General features: G+C 36.3%; 1 protein-coding gene and 1 non-coding gene across 4 annotated transcripts in view; both read right to left on the bottom strand.

Annotated features, from left to right (window-relative positions):
• Nucleotides 1-18,825, bottom strand: part of HMCN1 (hemicentin 1) — a 531,301-nt gene that overhangs the window by 463,793 nt on the left and 48,683 nt on the right. The gene's annotated exons all lie outside the window — the stretch shown is intronic.
• TRNAG-CCC (transfer RNA glycine (anticodon CCC)) lies at nt 11,563-11,633 on the bottom strand. The gene has a single exon. It is a non-coding gene; the product is annotated as a tRNA-Gly (tRNA).

Raw genomic sequence — 18,825 nt, 5'->3', positions numbered from 1 at the left:
CTGCTAGCTAAGTTGACATAGGAAAAAAGAGAGAGGATGCAAATAAACAAAATCAGAAATAAGAGGGGGGTCATTACCATGGACTCTGAAGAAATAAAGATAATCATGAGAGGGTACTATGAACAACTCTATGCCAAGAAACTAGCCAACTCAGATGACGTGGACAAATTCAAAGAAACACAAGAACCAGCTACACTGACTTGAGATCTTCTCAACAAGCCAATCAGAAGCAAAGAGATACAACGAGTCATCAAAAATCATCCTACAAATAAAAGCCCAGGGCCAGATGGCTTTACAGGGGGGTTTTATCAAACACTCCAAAAACAACAAACATCAATCCTGCTCAAACCCTTGAAGTGAAAGGAACACTACCAACTCATCACTCTAATTCCAAAACCAGGTAAGGATGCTATAAGAAATATAAACGCAAAAAATTCTCAACAAAATACCAGCAAACTGAATTCAATGGCACATTCAAAGAATTTTACACCACGACCAAGCATGGAATGTATAATGGCACAGCTGCTATGGATGACAGTTTGATGGTTCCTTAGAAAACTAAATATTGAGTTGCTCTATGACCCAGCAATACCTCCACTCGGTACATGCCCAGAAAAGCAGAAAGTAGTGACACAGTCATTTGCACACCAAAGTTCATAACAGTATTCTTCACAATTGTGAAAAGATGATAATAATCCAAGTGCCTATCAACAGATGAGTGGATGAAGAAAACGTGGTAAACACATATGATGGAATATTATGCAGCAGTAAGATGAAATGACATCCTGAAGCATATAACATGGATAACCCTTGAGGACCTAATGCTGAGTGAAATAAGCCAAACACAAAAGGACAGATACTGCATGATCTCACTTTTAAGACCTTGGTAAAAGTAAACTCAGAGGCCTATAATACAAAATATGTGGGACCTGGAGATGTACAGAAGCTGGAGACGGGTGAACAGTTAGCTAATGAGTTGAACTTAAATGTAAGGGAATGGATAGACTTGTAGGCAGTTCATTTGGGTCTATAAGTAATATTACCATACTGAAGGCAAATGTGATTGAAAAAGGTTGTACAGAGTCATGTGTCCCACTGATTAATACTACAAATATAAATAAATTCTTGCATGAACTACTTCAAATCTATGAATCTTTTACAAAGAGTTCATAATATTGGGGTTTGTGGGAAAACTATGATTGCATGCTATGGGCTATGTTTAAGAGGAAGACATAACCACAGCAATACAAGGGGTAAATAATAGGGGGTGGGGAGAGGGAAGGACAAGAGTTAAGGGGAGGTTTGGATTTTCTATGTGGTGAGGGTATGTTTAACAGTTATTTTTCTCTTGGGAGAAAAGAAAATTGTCTAAAATTGAGAGAGTTGATGATTATACCACTAAGTGAGGATAATGTGGGATATGGACTGTTGATTTTGGACATTATACATGATGCTCAGTGGATGGAGACAGCTTAAGGTTACATTGACTGAGAAGTAAAAGGGTGAATTGTATGTACATATGATCGAATATTGTGCTGCAACAGACAGGAAATAAGTCATGAGTCATGCAATGTTGTGAATGAACCTATGGAATATTAGGAAATGCAAAATAAGCCAGAAACAAAAGAGCAAATATTGTATGTTCTCATTTATAAAATTAGAGCCTAGATTTTAAGTTCCAAAAGCAGTCACATTTAGTTTGGAGCTGTAATTGTTATTTCTATATTTTAAGAGGCTGTGCTATATATGGATAACCTGGTATTTCCCTGGAACTTTGGGTACCTGTGTGCCACCAGAGGCTCAGAGTAGTACTTCTGCAGTTCTGAGGGTCTACATTGCCACACAGAAACTGTTAGAGAATTTGGAAAAGAGATCATGCTTCAATTGGAGATTGGAGCAAAGCCAATTGGGTTAGGACTATGGTGGGTCACAGTGTAGGCATAAGGAAAAAATTAACTGTATTTTGGAACCTACTCTATGAGGCCAAAAGAAGAGAGGTTAATTCTGTCCAAAACCTAAAGTTTCTTCAGCACAAACTCTAACTCAACCAGTCTGGATAGATCATTTAAGCAAGCCAAACAGAGGGAGCTCAGAATGGTAATGAGGGCTTATAATTCTTTATAGCTTACTGTAATGCCCAGATACATCTCAGAGTATGTTGAGCAGATAACTAAAAAGTATTGGCAAAGTCCCTTGAGGGATGGGAGAAAAATATTGAATTATTGAATTTTACCATCAGGGAAACTCCTGATACTACCTCAAACATTAAGGATTTCCAATAGGACAAGCCCTTAATCTCAAGGCTTGCTCTTGAAAAGCTTATTTGCTCTTGTAAAGCTACTTAAAGCTCTTGTAGCAGAGAAGCTAAGCCAACCTATAGTTACACCAAAGATTTGCTTCCAGAAAACCTCTTTTGTTGCTCAGATGCAGCCTCTCTCTCTTAAAGCCCAACTCTGCAACTAAAATCATTACCCTCCACCCCATGTAGGACATCACATCCAGGTCTGAAAGTCTCCCTGGCAACATGGGATATGACTCCCAGGTATGAGCCTGGCCCTGGCACCATGGGATGACAGTGCCTTCCTGACCAAAAACAAATAAGGTATCTGTGGCTGAGAAAGTCCAAATAGAGTCGAGAGACTACTCTGAAGGCTACTCTTACATAACCTCAGCTAGATATTGCTATTTATCATGGTTTGCCAAATCCCAATCAAAATCATTCCTGCCAACTCTAAAGAACACCTGGGGCCTTATCTGAAATTCTACAAAGGTTCCATGCACTAGGATTACTTTCTAGAAACGTATAACCTCCAGATATGTCCCTAGGCCAGTAAATCATGAAACCTAGAAGTGCCAGGCTCTGTAATACATCAACTAGTTCCATCCCCCATCCCATATTATTGACAGTCCTTTTCAAAACTAAAAAGTTAGAATGGGTATAACCCAAATACCCATAAAGTTTGGGAGAAAGATCAAAGGAGAAGGTGGAGAAGATAGGATTTAACAAGTGAAGATGACTGCTGAGTCATTATATTGATATCTCTTTCAGTCTCCAGTGTCTTGAAGCAGCCAGGAATAAAAGCCTAAAATTGTGAGGTTGTAACACATACCAAACTCTGTAATATGTCCTATAACTAATTGTTGCAGTGTACTTTGAAATTTATTGCTTTTTGTATACATGTTATACAGACTTCTAGCAGCTACAGTATGGACTTACTAATTAGAATACTGTAAAAGTGCTGAGTTGGGTATTTTTGATTAACAAATTTTGAAGATTATAGCTTAACCTAAGTGATGCACACATAGTATCACATTGTACATTCTGAAGCATTTGAATGTAATAAAAGTTGTCCAATTATTTGATTAAAAAAGACAAAGAAATAGAAGACATCATCAACCCAATCAGAAGTTACGAGATTGAAACAGTCATCAAAAACCTCTGAAAAAAGAAATGTTCAGGACCAGGTGGTTTCACATATGAATTCTACCAAGTATTCAAGAAAGAACTCATACCAATTCTGTCCAAACTCAAAACAATTGAAGAGGGAAAGCTATAAACCTCATTCTATGAAACCATCACCTTAATACCAAAGCCAAAGAAACTACAAGAAAAAAAATTACAAATCAATCTCTTTAATGCATATAGATGCAAAACTTCTCAAAAAAATTGCAAATTGAATCTAGCACCACATTAAAAGAATTATACATCATGACCAAGCGGGTTTTATTCCGGGCATGCAAGGTTTAAGGACAAGAAAATCAATTAAGATAATACATCACACCAGTAAATCAGCTTATGATCACCTTGATGGATGCAAAAAAGGCATTTGACAATATTCAGTATCCTTTCTTGATAAAAACACTTCAAAGGATAGGAATAGAAGGAAACTTCCTCAACATGATAAAGGGCATATATGAAAAGTCCATGGCTAACATCATATTCAGCGAAAGCTTTCCCTCTAAGATCAGGAACAAGACAAGACTGCTCACTGTCACCATTACTACTCAACATCATGTGGGAAGTTCTACCTAGAGCAATTGAAAATAGAAAGAAACCAAAGACACCCAAATTGGAAAGAAAGAAGTAAAACTTTCACTGCTTCCAGATGGCATGATCCTGTATGTAAAAAATCAAAAAAAAAAAAATTCACAGTAAAGCTACTAGAGCTAATGAATGAATACAGCAAAGTAGTAGGATACACGATCAATGCACAAAAATCAGTAGTGTTTCTTAACACTAGTAATGAGCAGTCAGAGGAGGAAATCAAGAATAAAATTCCTTTACAATAGCAAACAAAAAAATCAAGTATTTAGGAAAAAAATTTAACCAAGGCTATAAAAGACCCATACACAGAAAACCACAAACCATTGCTAAAAGAAATCAAGGAAGACCTAAATAACTGGAAGGACATACTGTGTTCACAGATTGGAAAACTAAATATAGCTAAGATGTCAATTCTACCTAAATTGATTGAATGATTCAATGCAATACCAATTAAAATCCCAACAACTTACTCTGAAGAAACTGAAAAAACAATAATCAAATTTATTTGGAAAGGCATGGTGCCCTGAATAGCTAAAAATATCTTGAGAAGGAGAAAGAAGTAGGAGGTCTCACACTATCTGACTTTAAAAGCATATTACAAAGCTACAGTGGTCAAAACAGCATGGTACTGGCATAAGGATAGATATACTGACCAATGGAATGGAACTGAAACAGATCTTCTCATCTATGGACAACTGATTTTTGATAAGATTGCCAAGTGCAGTCAAGGGGACAGAACAGTCTCTTCAATAAATGATGCTTAGGAAATGAAAGAGCACCCCTAGTTCATGCCTTATTCAAAAACTAGCTGAAAATGGATCAAACATCTAAACATCAGAACTAAGACAATAAAACTTTTAGAAGAAAATGTAGAGAAATATCATAAAGATGTTGTGTTAGGAGGTGGTTTCCTAGGCCTTAAACCTAAAGAGCAAGCAATTAAATAAATAAATGGAATCTTCTCATAATTGAACACTTTTGTGCATTAAGGGACTTTGTCAAGAAAATAAAATGGCAGCCTTCTCAATGGGAGACAATATTTTGAAACCACATATCAGATAACAGTTTAATATCCAGAATATATAAAGAGATCCTACAATTCAACAACAAAAAGATAAACAACCCAACTGAAAAAGTCACGAACAGGCACTTTTCCAAAGAGGAAATAAAAATGGCTCAAAAGCATATGAAAAGATGCTCACTTTCATTTACTACTGCAGAAATGCAAATTAAAATCACAATAAGATATCATCTCACACCTACTAGAAAGGCCATTATCAGAAAACAGAAATGACAAGGCCTGAAGTAGATGTAAGGAAATACAGACACTTATCCACTGTTGAGAATGTAGAATGGTGTAGTCACTCTGGCAGCTAGTCAGGAAGCTAAGTAAAGAACTGCCATATGATTCAGCAATTCCATTACTAGGTATATACTTGGAAGAATTGAAAGAAGGAACACGAACAGACATCTGCACGCTTGTGTTTATGGTGGCATTATTCATGGTTGCCAATGGATGGACATGGCCTAAGGGTACACTGACTAATGAATAGAAGGGCAAACTGTGGTCTATACATATGATGAAATATTGTGAGGCTGCAGGAAGGAATGAATTCATGAGGTATACAACCAGGTGAATGAACCTGGAGTACATTTTGTTGAGTGAAATAAGCCAGAAGTGAAAGAACAGATATTGTATGGTCTCAGTAATATAAACTAACTATAATGAGCAAACTGAGAATTGAATTTGAGAGCATAGATTATTAGGAGATAGAAAGTGGGCAAGGATGGTTAAGGAGTACAGAAGTTCAATAAGGCTCATTGTAAAGGTTCCTGGATTGTAAGCTCTTACAGCAGTCATTTATTCCTGAGTTTTAACTGTTATTTCTAAATTCTGAGATGCTGTACTCTTTGTATATAATCTAATAGTTCCCTGGAACTTTAGGTATCTATGCAACACATGAGACTCAGAGTTAGAGTTCTGTAGCTGGGAAAATCAGCATTACTCCATACAGCAACTGTTAAAGAAACTGAAAGAGAGATCATATTTCAATTAGAGATTAAGAATGAAGCAGAACTGGTTAGGATTAAGATAAATCAGAATACGGGGTAAAGATTGATATTGTTTGCATTTTAAAACTACAATGTCTGTGTGAGACCAAAGGAAGAGATGTTTGTTTTTTCCAAAATTTATATTTTCTGTAGCACACTATCTAATTTAACCTCTCTGGTCAGTATATTTAAGTAACCCTATTACATGGAACCTAGAATAGGGAATGGGATCTTGTTACTCTGCGGAGGTTACTGTAATACCCTGATACATTCAATGCAATACCAATTAAAATTCCAAGAACTCACTCTGAAGAAACTGAAAAAAACAATATAATCAAATTTATTTGGAATGGCAGGATACCCTGAATAGCTAAAAATATCTTGAGATATTTTGGGCAGAAAACAAAAAATTATTTGCAAAGTCCCCTTGAGGGACTGGGGAAAAATAATGTGGAACTGTTAAACCTCCCCAGCTAGGGAATACTTGATAGTCTCTCAAGCTTTAAAGACTCCCAATTTAATAAGTCAAGTCCTCGATCTCAGGGCTTGCCCTTATGAAGCTTATTTCTGCAACAGCGAAGCTAAGTCTACTTATAATTATGCCTAAGAGTCACCCCTACAGAACCTCTTTTGTTGCTGAGATGTGGCCTCTTTCTCTAGGCCAACTCTGAAAATAAACTCACTACCCTCCCCTCTACATGGAACATCACTCCCAGGGATGAATCTGGCCCTGGCATTATGTGATTAAGAATGATTTGTGAACAAAAGGGGGGAAAGAAATGAAACAAAATTAAGTTTCAGTGGCTAAGAGAATTCAAACAGAGTTGATAGGTTACACTGGAGGTTACTCTTATGCAAGCTTCAGCTAGATATTATAAATTGCCACAGTATAACAAGCCCCAACTAACTGTATTTCTGAAATCTCTAAAGAATAGCCTTTCTATCTAAGACTCTATAAATGTTTTACTTAGTAAGTTTATTTTTTCAGAAACTGAAGACCTCCAGATTGTTCCTATGCCAGATAAGCCCTAAAACCCAGAGGCACCAGACTCTCCAAGAATTATCAACCAGTTTAATTCCTCTACCCCATAAGGTTGACACCCCTTTCTAGCCTGAAGAAGGTGAAATGATCATTGCCCAGATATCCCTGAAGATTGAGAGACTGATCAAATGAGAGGGAGGAAGTATAACTAAGAAGTTAGGATTTAACAAATGACCATTACTACTGAACATTATGTAGTTATTTCATTTTAGTTTAGATTTTCACTTTAGTTTCTAGGTTTTCAAAATATCCAGAAGGAAATATTTGAAATTGCTAAACTGTAATCCAGCAGGCTTCATCTTTAATAAAAATTGTTTAACTATATGGCTTTTATCATCTGACCATGTGATTATAAAAACTTTGTGACTGACACCCCTTTTATCCAGTGTAAAGGGCAGATAAGTAATAAAATGAAGACATTCATGAAAAAAATGATAGTAGTAATAATAATAATGTCAGGAATATGAGGAAAATATCCCTATGTAAACTGTGGGCAATAGTTAAGGTACTACTTTAATAATATTTCATGATTATAAAAAACATAATTACTGTTAAAAAATAGTAGAATCACAAAAACTGTGTTCGCAAGTGCAACAAATTTTCCATACCAATGCAAGTGTTGCTGATGGGGTGGTGTATGGGAATCCTGTGTTTTATGCATGACTGCTTTGTAAACCCACAACTTCTCAAATAAAATTTTTTTTAAAAAATTACAATAGTACTGGTATTTATAATTACCTATACGGTTACCTTTACAAGGTCTTCCTTTCTGTATGCTGCTTTGATCCCTGGGTAGGGTCCTTTCCTTTCAATCTGAAGAGCTCCATTTAATATTGCTTGTAGGCCAAGTCTGGTGGTAATGAACTCCCTCATTTGTTTATCTGGGAATGTCTTAATCGCTCCCTCATTTTTACAAGAAAGTTTTACCAGATATAAAATTCTTGGTTGGCAATTGTCTTCTGTCAGCACTTTTAAATATTTCTTACCACTACCTTTTTGCCTCCATGTTTTCTGATGAGAAGTTGGCTCTTAATCTTTTGGGGGTTCCCTTGGACATAAATCTTTTGTTTTTTTATTGCAGTTTTCAGAACTCTCTACTTGTCCTTGGATTTGGACAGTTTGATTACTATGTGTCTGGTAGTGGCTATCTTTGAGTTTATCCTGTCTGTGGTTCATTGACTTCTTGAATGTCTTTCACTTCATTTGGGAAGTTTTCCACCATTATTGCTGTGAATATTCCTTCTGCTCCTTTCTTTCTTCCTTCTTCCAGAACTCTCATAGTGCATATTTGTGCACTGTAATTGTACATTTTAATATTTTAAACTGTTAACTCTTGGATTTAGTTCCTAAGTTGTCTGTTCTTTAAGTTTGTATCCAGCTAGTGGTATGACAGAGATTTTTTTGACTAACAGGAGCTAACCAAATTAAACAAGCCAAAGCATAAATCACTTACACTATTGGGCAAATTGCCTGAGGTTTGGCCGGCATACTCCTTCAGAACTTATTTTCCTGTCAAGAAGATCAGCCTGATGCTACTGGAAAATACAAGGTCCTTTCTGTCTTTTCTGAGCCTATAGGGTACAAGAGCCATGAAGTAGGCTTCTTTTCAGGGTTTATGCTTCCTAGGGGCCTTAGGTTCTCCCTGTTCACAGTTTGCAGGAGTTTGAGTGAATGCAGCCCCCAACTTTTGGAGTTGAAATAGAACTCCTCCCCATCCTGTCTCTTTTGATTTAATGCAGGTAATCCTTTGTCCTAAGCCTCTTCAACGTAATGCTTCTCACACTGTCTCAGCTGTCTGCAAACTGATTCTCTGCCCTCAAGGACAAAGTCAGGGAGGGAGAGCCCCAGACAGGTTTCCTCGCTCAGTCCCTCAGACTTCCACCCAACAAAGTTTCACTGACGTATAACCCAGTATTCACACAAGGTTCACTCTGCTCCTTCTGAACAGGGCAAGGGACTCACAATGGGAGTGCAAGCTGGTTCCACTCTGCAATGTGGGGAGAGGGTCCAGCAAGGACACTAAGAGCTTCTTCCATGACTTTTGAAACTGCGTTTTTCTGATTCAACATATGCCCAGTTAATGCAGCCCTTTAACTGCTTTCGTTCTATAAGATTCCTCTATTGCCAGGAATTGAATCAATGGCTGCCCTCAGAGCTGGCCTCCAGTGGCATAAAGTAGCTAAATCAAATGTAGAGATCTGAGATCAGATCACACACACTCAGAGTTTGAAGAACTACGTCTTTAAGGCCCACCCTGGCACCAGGTAGCTGCACTAGGTGCTCAAGTTCCAGTCCCCACTGCTCTCTGCCATGAGGCTGGGGAAAGGGGATGGTAGCTAGTACAGAGAGGGTGAAACTCACCGGTATTTATTGCAATTTACCAGCTTCTTCCTCCTGCTCCTCTTTAGATGTTGCATAGCGTTCCACTATACTCCAGAATTTCAGAATAGCTGATTCAGACAATTCATGCCAGTTGGACTGTTTTGGTGGAGGGGTGATTCTGGAGCTTCCTACTCTGCCATCTTCCCACAATTAAAAACACACTGACTTTGAAAACATTTTGCAATCCAGTTGATTTGGGAGGAGATGGGAGGGTAGGGTGGGGCAGAGAAATGAATAAAAATGATCTTTCTTTTGGTACCAATTCATGTATCTGGGGCACAAAGGAGGATATTTCAGAAATAAGGACAAAGAATTTATTTTTGTTGACAGATAACTAAAGAATCCAAGAAGACTCATTCTGAGGACATCAACTGAGTGATAGCCAAAAAGCAATGACTAAAATTTGCTAAATGCTGGAGTCTTGGAGTAGGAAGGAAACTTGGTATTATCTCTTTCAATCCTATTATTTTATAGGTGGCAAAAGTAAAGGGTAGACCTACTTAAATTCACACAACTAATTAGTGGGTATTATAGGAGAGGATAAGAAGGTTCTAACAGAAATGGAAAATAAGTTTTTTGTACAAAAAGCAGTGTCTGAAGTGTAAGGAAATTTTAAAACAACTAGAATTCTACTTAATCCCAGAAAAGTGACTTTTCTGCTTCTCATCTTCCTGCTGCATTCTTTAAATGTTGGTAGAACATTAGTTGTTAGAGATTTACTTTTTAACTGCTTTCTTTTTCCCACCACAAATCCTGCTGGAAGATAAAACTGTCTGGGACAAAAAATGGCTATTGAAGAAAAAATATAATAGATCTTTCAGTTTAAATGACCAGATGTTGCCTGAATTCCACAGAAAAATATTCCCCCTTTCTTCTACGGACTGAAGTTACTGTGTGTTTGCAATGAAAATGACTTTTAATTACACAAATGTCAAAAATTATATATTTGAAGGGGTTTACAAAAATTAAAATAAGTTTAGAGGAAATTAACTTTCCTTTTCTTCCTTATCTTACCATTTTTACTACCCGAGGTCATTTACTCCTTGTTTTCTTGCTTCTGCTAATTACAGTGAAGGCATTTAATAAAGAAGAAACTTTTTCTTGGGTAAATGTTACTTTGGAAGTATCAAGAAGTTCATGGAAAATTCTGACATCCCTCTTCTTAAACTTTGATGTAAATAAACAATCAAATCCAGAAGCCAAAGAGAAAAACCTAATTCTAAACATGCAGTAAGAGCCTTATGTTCTGGATTATTCAATCTCTGTGTTGTTTATAGCTAAATCCTTCGCCTTTCCATTAGCTTTTTGTTGTGGTGGTGGTTCTTTATTTAATCAAGGTGACATAAAAATTTGCAAGTAAATAGAGGATTTAACATGATTTTAAAAAGACTTTTTTTTTAGTGAGGAGGCACTGTCTAAAACAATAAGGAAGGTCATAATGAACATACGTATCAATAAGTATATTGGTCTAATAAAACATAGAATCTCTGTCATCTAGGCAGATTACCCAGATGTTTAAAAACCTTTTTATAGCTTCTCATTAAAAGCAAACAAATAATCTAAGAAAACATTGTCATTTTAACAGTGAAACCAAATTCTTGTTTTATATGAAGATGCATCTGATAAGAAAACTATCAAAAATCTTATAAAAGTATAAAATCATAACCAACCTTAACCACAACCAATAAAATTCACTTCCTGCAAGACTTCTATAACTTTCTATATCCATCTATTTTGTCCTACACATTCCTGTTTCTTATTCTGCAACAATCAGTTATTTTACTCTAGGGGGAAAAGTACGCTTTAAAAAAAAAGGGGGGGGTAAGACAATAGTGGTTCAGTGGCAGAATTCTTGCCTGCCATGCCAGAGACCTGGGTTCAATTCCTGGTGCCTGCCCATGCCAAAAAAAAAAAAAAAACAGTATTCTCTTTTTCCCTAACAAAAATACTTCCTGCATACTTTACATATTTAAATTACTAGAAAAGATCCTGAAATCAGTCTTCAAGTTCCCATTAGCTTTTTTTTTTGGGGGGGGGGGAGTACATGGTCCGGGAATCGAACCCAGGTCTCCCGCATGGGAGGCAAGTATTCTACCACTGAACCACCTATGCACCCCCATTAGCTTTTAAATCTTTCAATTTTCTACAGTTTAAAAATGAAAAACAAACAAAATGAGAAAAAAACACCTCCCTGTTCCCCTTATTCTTCTCCCTCTTTGGACAAACACCAAAATACTTGTCTATGCTCACCACTTCCTTATCTCCCTCTGAAGTCTCAGTCAAATCCAGCCCTGTCAACACTTCACCAAAGCAGCTCTAGATCACCAATGACCTTCATGATGCTAAATCAACTAAGCATTTTTCAGTCTACATCTTACCTGATCTCTCAACATTTGGCTCTACCCCTCTTTTCTGAAACCCTCTTTCCTTGGTGACCCTAACCTAACATTTTCCTGTTTTTATCCCTCCTCTTTGATCATTTATTCTGAGCCTCTCAGTTGCATGCTCATTTTTTCTTACCTGGTCAATAAAGATTTTGAAGTTCCTAAAGGGTCATTCCTAGGCCATCTTCCTTATACTCTCCCTAGATGAGAGTATAGTTTAATTGAGTGCCTTCAATTAAACTCTATGCAATGATGGCCCCAAAACTGTACATCTCCAACAAGATTTCACTTATCAAGGTGCCTTATCTACATTTTAACTGAAATGTCCCCCCAAGGCACCTCTATTTCAACCTATCAATCCTCCAGTCTGGTTCTCTTCCAATGTGCCTCATCTCTATGGAAAGCACCTCGGTTCACCCAATTGCACAAACCACAAACTAAGCAGTTATCATTACCCCATCATCTCCAAACACTATCCGTTCACCTACTAAGTAGGTCTTCTATCTTTCTACCTTTGTCCTAACAATGCCATCTTCTATCTCCTAGAGGACCTAGACTATGGAAGAGCCACTAACAGTTCTTCAATCGTTCACTGTGAACTCTCTAACCCACTCTCCATTGGGAGCTAATGTGTTATTTTTGAGACATAAATCTGATTACACCACCTACCATCATTTAAACCCCTCCAATGGCTTCCTATCAGTCTTAGGGCAAAGTTGAAGCTCCTAAACATGGTCCATGATACCCCACATCATCCGGCTTCTGACTACCTCTCCACACCTTTTAGTTTCTCTTATTTGTCTTGCACACTTATTCTATAGGGGCTTTTTTTTCCCTAGAGTGTTCTTCCTTTTAACCCTGCCTCTGGTTAGTTAATTCAACCTTCAGTACCTTGGGTACTCTCTAAGTTGCATTTTATATTTTCAACTGTTTAATTTGACCATTTAATCCATTTCTGCCTTTTCACAAGACTGTTGTGCCAAAGGGTGAAGGGACACCTTGTTTTTCACCATATTCAGAGCTGCGCTGAGTGCCACAACATCGTGGGGGCTCAATATGCACTTGCTGAATAAAAGAGTAAATGACCAAACCAGAAGCTCAGAGCACTGAACCATTAGAACAACCTGCAGTTGCTAGAGATCTCAGACAACAAAAGGAAGATTGTACCTAGTCATTTCAGTTGTTATTTTTTTTAGAACACTTACTTCTCTTCCCACACACGTGATAACATCCCAGCCAATTGACTTTTTTCTGTTTCGGCACTATTCACTGACATGAGTCATTCTGAATTATTGACCAAACCCTAACCATGCTTACCCTTCATAGCAGCAGTAGACGATTTTTTGCTTAGGAAGGAGTTTTTTGTTCCACTCAATTCAGCTCATAATAATAATAAAGTAATCCCCTTGTGTTAAGCATTATAACAGGTACTGTGGCACTGTGCTTATTTGTTTTGATGTTGATACTATTTTGTTTTGTTTCTATATGTGGCCAAAACAGTTCATGTTTGACTCTGTGCGATTTCTAAAAACTGCAAAGCTTGAGAAATGACCAAAAGATAGTAGAAACACTTACTTGGTAAAATTATTAGGTATAGTGTTTATTTTCTGCACTGACTGTCCTATATCTATGTTTAAAACAAAAACTGTATTTTCCACAAAAATTAAACAGGATGATATTATCTAATAGTCACATCTCAGACATGGCCTAATATACTTTCTATAGTGTGCCCTTATTTATACTTTAATATAAATAGTTCAAGAATAGTAAAACAATTCATAAATTGGGTGTGATTAATTCAAATACTCTAAACACATGGAAGTTTTTATTCAAAGGTCTAATTCACTTGCAGAACAACTTGAAATTAAAATTGTAATTGTTACCTTTATAATTGTTTATAATAATATTTCCTACCATTTAATAAATATATACTATGTGCTAAGTGTTTATCACTAATCTTTAAAACAACCTGTAAAATAAATATAATTAGTCATATTTATAGAGAAGGAAATTGAAGTTTTGGAATGTTAAAGGCTAAACAGATGACTAAATGATTTTCAACATTTAGTTTAAAATAAGGAAGCATAACTATGGTAGTCACCACTAACATTATTCATTTAGTCTATCAACAAATATTTAATGAGTGCCTATTATGTGCTAGACCATGGGATACAACAGGGAACAAGACAGACATAATCCATAATCTTTATTGAGGCTACTTAGTATATCATTTTAAACATATACTAAGCAAACATCAGCTATGCAATGTAAGAGGGAAAATTCCAGACTGTGGTTCTTTAAGCAGCTATTTTTCAGGATTAAAGAGGTGAGAAAATTCTTATTTTTCATGAGCTAAGCATGCCCCTCTTCATGAACTATCAATGTAAACAGAGATCACATATTTCCCTGAGAACTTGAAGCAATCAGGAGAGATCCCCACACTCAGGACATTCCTATGAGGAGCTGTAACATAGAATCTGGCACCAAAAATCTCATCAGGATTTCTTGAGTTGCGTCCTTGGCATGAGGGCACCAAATTAAGTGTGTTACTGCAAGGTCATTTCAACAGTCAAAAATTGATGATTTATAATACGACCAACTCAACACGCAGCTCCTTGGGAAAAAAGGTTTCTCTTGGGAAGAGATTTTGAAATGAATATTTTTTTAGGATTCAGTGATCACATGAAGTAACAAGATAAAAATGTAGATTTCTTGGACAGCTAGGAAGCTGAAATATTTGGGTTGGCAGTGGAAAGTAATAAGTCAGTCAAAGGCATTATAACTTCCGTCAGCTAGTGGCCAATTACTAGGGGAAAGAACTTTCACAACTTCAATTATGACCACTCTTACCTTTAAAGCCCTATTATTTGACACTCGGTTGTGGAACTTTTTTAAGCAACCCACTGCGGAGTGTACTCATTAAGGTCCACTTGACTTTTATCTAGTGCAGCACATTCACTATCATTCCCTCAATGGAAAGCTAACTTCTAGCTGTTCCCAGAGACAGTGATTTAAATGAAGAATGGAAATAATTCCAGAACTGATATAAATATTCCAAAAGTTAAGGTTATAATCTAAGAATTCCTACTCTAATTATAGTGGCATTTTCCTTATAAAAGTCATATCTTGGCAATGTCATCACAGCACTTTTTTTTAAATCAATGTCATGCATACATCCAATAAAATTTAACTAAACATATAATTTAGGGCCAAGCCCACAGATGCATTACAGATGTATTTGAAGGCTCCCTGATAAGACTTTTTTAAAAATTGATCTCCAATTAGTTGGAGGAAAAGAAATGGCAAGAGAACTTACCAAATAAAGACAAAACTTGGATCTTTGATGCAAATTATAAAATTTCCCAGAGATGTCTACTTATCATGACATTTTGTGAAATCAGGTAACACATTAGCAGTGGTAACCTAGTGGCATTACGATCAGAAATTATTAGCATTTGGAATGTGTGGGTATTATTTATCTAAATAAAATTAATGGCTCAACTTACTGATAGGTCTTAGAAATTTAAAATTTAATTTAATTTAATTTCTGAAACATTTTTTAGATCTCCATACTGTTCATCTGCACAAGACACTCCAATTAGAATTACTTCTCCTAGACAGTGATTCATAACTGAGGGGAGGGAAAGGGGATGCAACTCCCACTCCCTGAGTCTTCCTGGCAGCATACATTATTTGAAAAAGGCCCCTTCCAAACCAGGAAAGATTTTTAATATGCTTTTTCATCCCTGTCAAAATTTCACTAATTTCATTATTTAATATTAATCTTTTAACATTAATCAGCATTTAAAATGTTAACATCTTAATGGCTTAGATACTTTTATTTGAAAGTCCCTGTGGCAGAGAGAACAATGGCTCCCCAAAGATGCTTACATCCTAATCTGGGAATCTATGTATATGGCATTTCACATGGCAAAAGGGATCTTGTGATGGGGAGAATATCCTGAATTATTTGGTGGACCCGATGTGATCAGAGGGAAGGAGAAGGGTCAGAGTCAGAAAGGGAGAAGTGATCCAAGAAGAGTGATGTGGGGCCATGAGACAGGGAATGCAAATGGTTTCCAAAAACTGAAAAAGGGGAGGAAGAAATTCTCCCCTGGAGTTCTTGCAGAAACACAATCCTGCCCATCTTGATTTTAAGATTTCTGACTTCCAAAACTGTAAAGTAGTAAATTTTCATTGTTTTAAGCCACTAAGTTTGTGGTAATCTGTTATAGCAGCAATAGGAAAACTAATACAGTACCATTCTGTCAAGAATTATAAAATCTATTAGAACCATGTTAGACTTGACATAAATTGTGTTAATCTGAATATTTTTATGTAACACCAAGAAAAACAATTGTTGAAATGTTAGCAGTCAGTAGATGATTTTTTCAATAAAATATTCCTCTTCTAAACTAGATTATTTATTCTTGAGTTCGGACACTGAACACATTGTTATAAAACATTATTGATAAGAAATAATAATTATAAAACTGTCATAAAATAGTATATTAATAATCACCCACTTCTTAAAAAAAACTTCATTTTAATAATATAAGTTTGCTCTTGTGTGAAAGGGGACAATGACAGAACTACCAGTGACTGGCAAGTGGTCACAGAAACCCCAACTGTGAAATACAAATATGAAGTACAGCATTCAGGTGATCGCAAAATGACTGTGAGCTAACTGGATAAATCCAAGTGGTAACTGTTCTCAGTCATTTCTATATCTTTAAGGTACAACCACTCTCAAAAAGATCATATGCTATAAATTTCATTCCTGAATCCATAAAACCAAAGGAAAATGCACAAAAAATATTAGAGCTGGATGGCTCAAGCTTGTTTGCCAACACTGCATCTTTTGGAGCTAAGTTATTTAAACACCAAACATATTAATTCAACAGCACCTATCCTATTCTGAGAAAATTACTTTTCATTCCACAAAGATGATCCTACCAAGCCACCAATAAAAACTGAGAGGATGCTTTGAGTGGTTGTCTTCATGGTTGTGAAGGATTTATGTCAGTCTGTTGAAATTTTGCCTCTATATCTCACTTTTAACAAAACTGTGATTGGGAATATAATTTGTGACTACTGAATAGATGAACACTGTGTGGTCCATGCAAGTAGCAATTGCCTTTTTTTAGCATGGTCATGCCCCCTTACCAAGTGAACCCACCAAATTATCATGAAACCACTTTCAGAGTCTCCATCTAAAATGACTTCTACACTTCTATTGCACATCTTTTTAAATCTTCATTATATCCATTTATTCATACTTCTATTTCCTTCACTAGATGGTGAATTTCTTGAGGGCAAGATTTATTGCTTCATTCGTCTCTCTACCCTCATGACCTGGAACATAATAAGCATTTTATAAATGTTTATTCAGTGAATCAGTCGATCTACCTACCAGCACCCTTCAGCAGCAACTAGCCTTCATCTGAGGGAAGCATATACAAGAGCAAAGAACACAAAAATTGCTTGCAAGCTCAGAATTTACATGGGTTTTTTTAAGCTATTTCAGATTGTCTTGAACATTTACGATGTGTAAAAATTGCATCACTCAATCCGAATATATGAACCAATTATGGCTAATTTAGCCATTCTGAATATTTCGATATTTCTGTTACAAAAGGCCAGAAATATACAATTGGGCAGAAAATTGTTCAAAACTCACAGAATAAAATGGTCAAATAGAGCATTAAGAATAAATGAGCTTGTCTGGTTTTAAGCATTAACTAAATTTTTATACCCATATAAGAAGTGATATTAACAGCTAACTGTGATGCCGTAAGGCAAAGATCTCATTTCTTGATTGCAGAATAAGAAAACTACAAAAGACCCTTGGCCAATGATTTGTTGTATTAACTATGCAACAAAGTTGTTCTTAATAAAATTAGAACCCTACCAGGAAAGTGAATCAGTATCCTGTCTCTTGAGCTATATAAAATCTTGAAGAGCATCAAAAAGTGAAGATTTAGGGCCAGAGAAATACTAGCAGATGTGCGTATGCCCACTGAGTAGTGCCTGGTATTTATCTACCGGCTAAGGGAAAACGGCTTCTACACACACAGATTATGCCAACTGTCAAAAGCTAGACTAAGTAGAGTAAGTAAACAGACGGAAAGTTGAAGATGCTTCCAAAAGCAAATGGAATTAGATTTTGAGAAAATAATACAGCAACTTGAAAAAGCAAAGTTTCAGAATAAGGGTTTATTTTTTAAAATACTCTCAATGATAAACAAAAGAGGTTCAAGAGATCAAGAAACAGTGAAACTCTGAAAATTCATTTAAATTTTTATGTTAGGGAGGGCCACCTTGTTGCTTATTGTTTTAAATTTTACATTTTTATGAGTGACCCCAATTCCTCCTCCTTTTCCAATTTCCTATCTTTTAATATCTTTCTAAATAATCACAATCCCTCATGTTTCTGTTTTCAAAATTACATTTTTTATCTTGTTCCAGGGTTTTTGAAAATCATCGCATAAAATATTACGTTTACTACGAAGCCATTCTTTCTAAACTCAGCTGGGATCTTACGCTACTTCCTAAACTATTGACCAAGTCTTTATTGACTCACTCTCACTGTCAGGATAAGACTTTTTCCCTCTACTTAAAGTTTTTAACTCTATCTACCTCACTCTGCAATGTTCATGGCCAATTAACATAAGCGCCCTCTAATTCCTTCTGCTCTACCTAAAAATTTTTCTGAATCTTACCATCCTCTCCCTCTTATTTGTTTTATTCACTCAACAGCAAATATTAATGAGGACATACACCATGCCAAGCACTAAGGTAGACATGTACAAGTTAGATTCCTGCCCTTGAGAAGCTTACTGTGTTCAAAGAGAGAGACATGAAAACGGACACAGGGTCAATGTAACAAGTGCTGGGTCAGGTGGTGAAGGGGTTCTCCA

This window comes from Tamandua tetradactyla, chromosome 4 (assembly GCF_023851605.1).
Source record: "Tamandua tetradactyla isolate mTamTet1 chromosome 4, mTamTet1.pri, whole genome shotgun sequence".
Classification (NCBI taxonomy): domain Eukaryota; kingdom Metazoa; phylum Chordata; class Mammalia; order Pilosa; family Myrmecophagidae; genus Tamandua; species Tamandua tetradactyla.
Note: the sequence above shows the minus strand (reverse complement) of the source record. Positions and strands in the feature narration are given on the sequence as shown.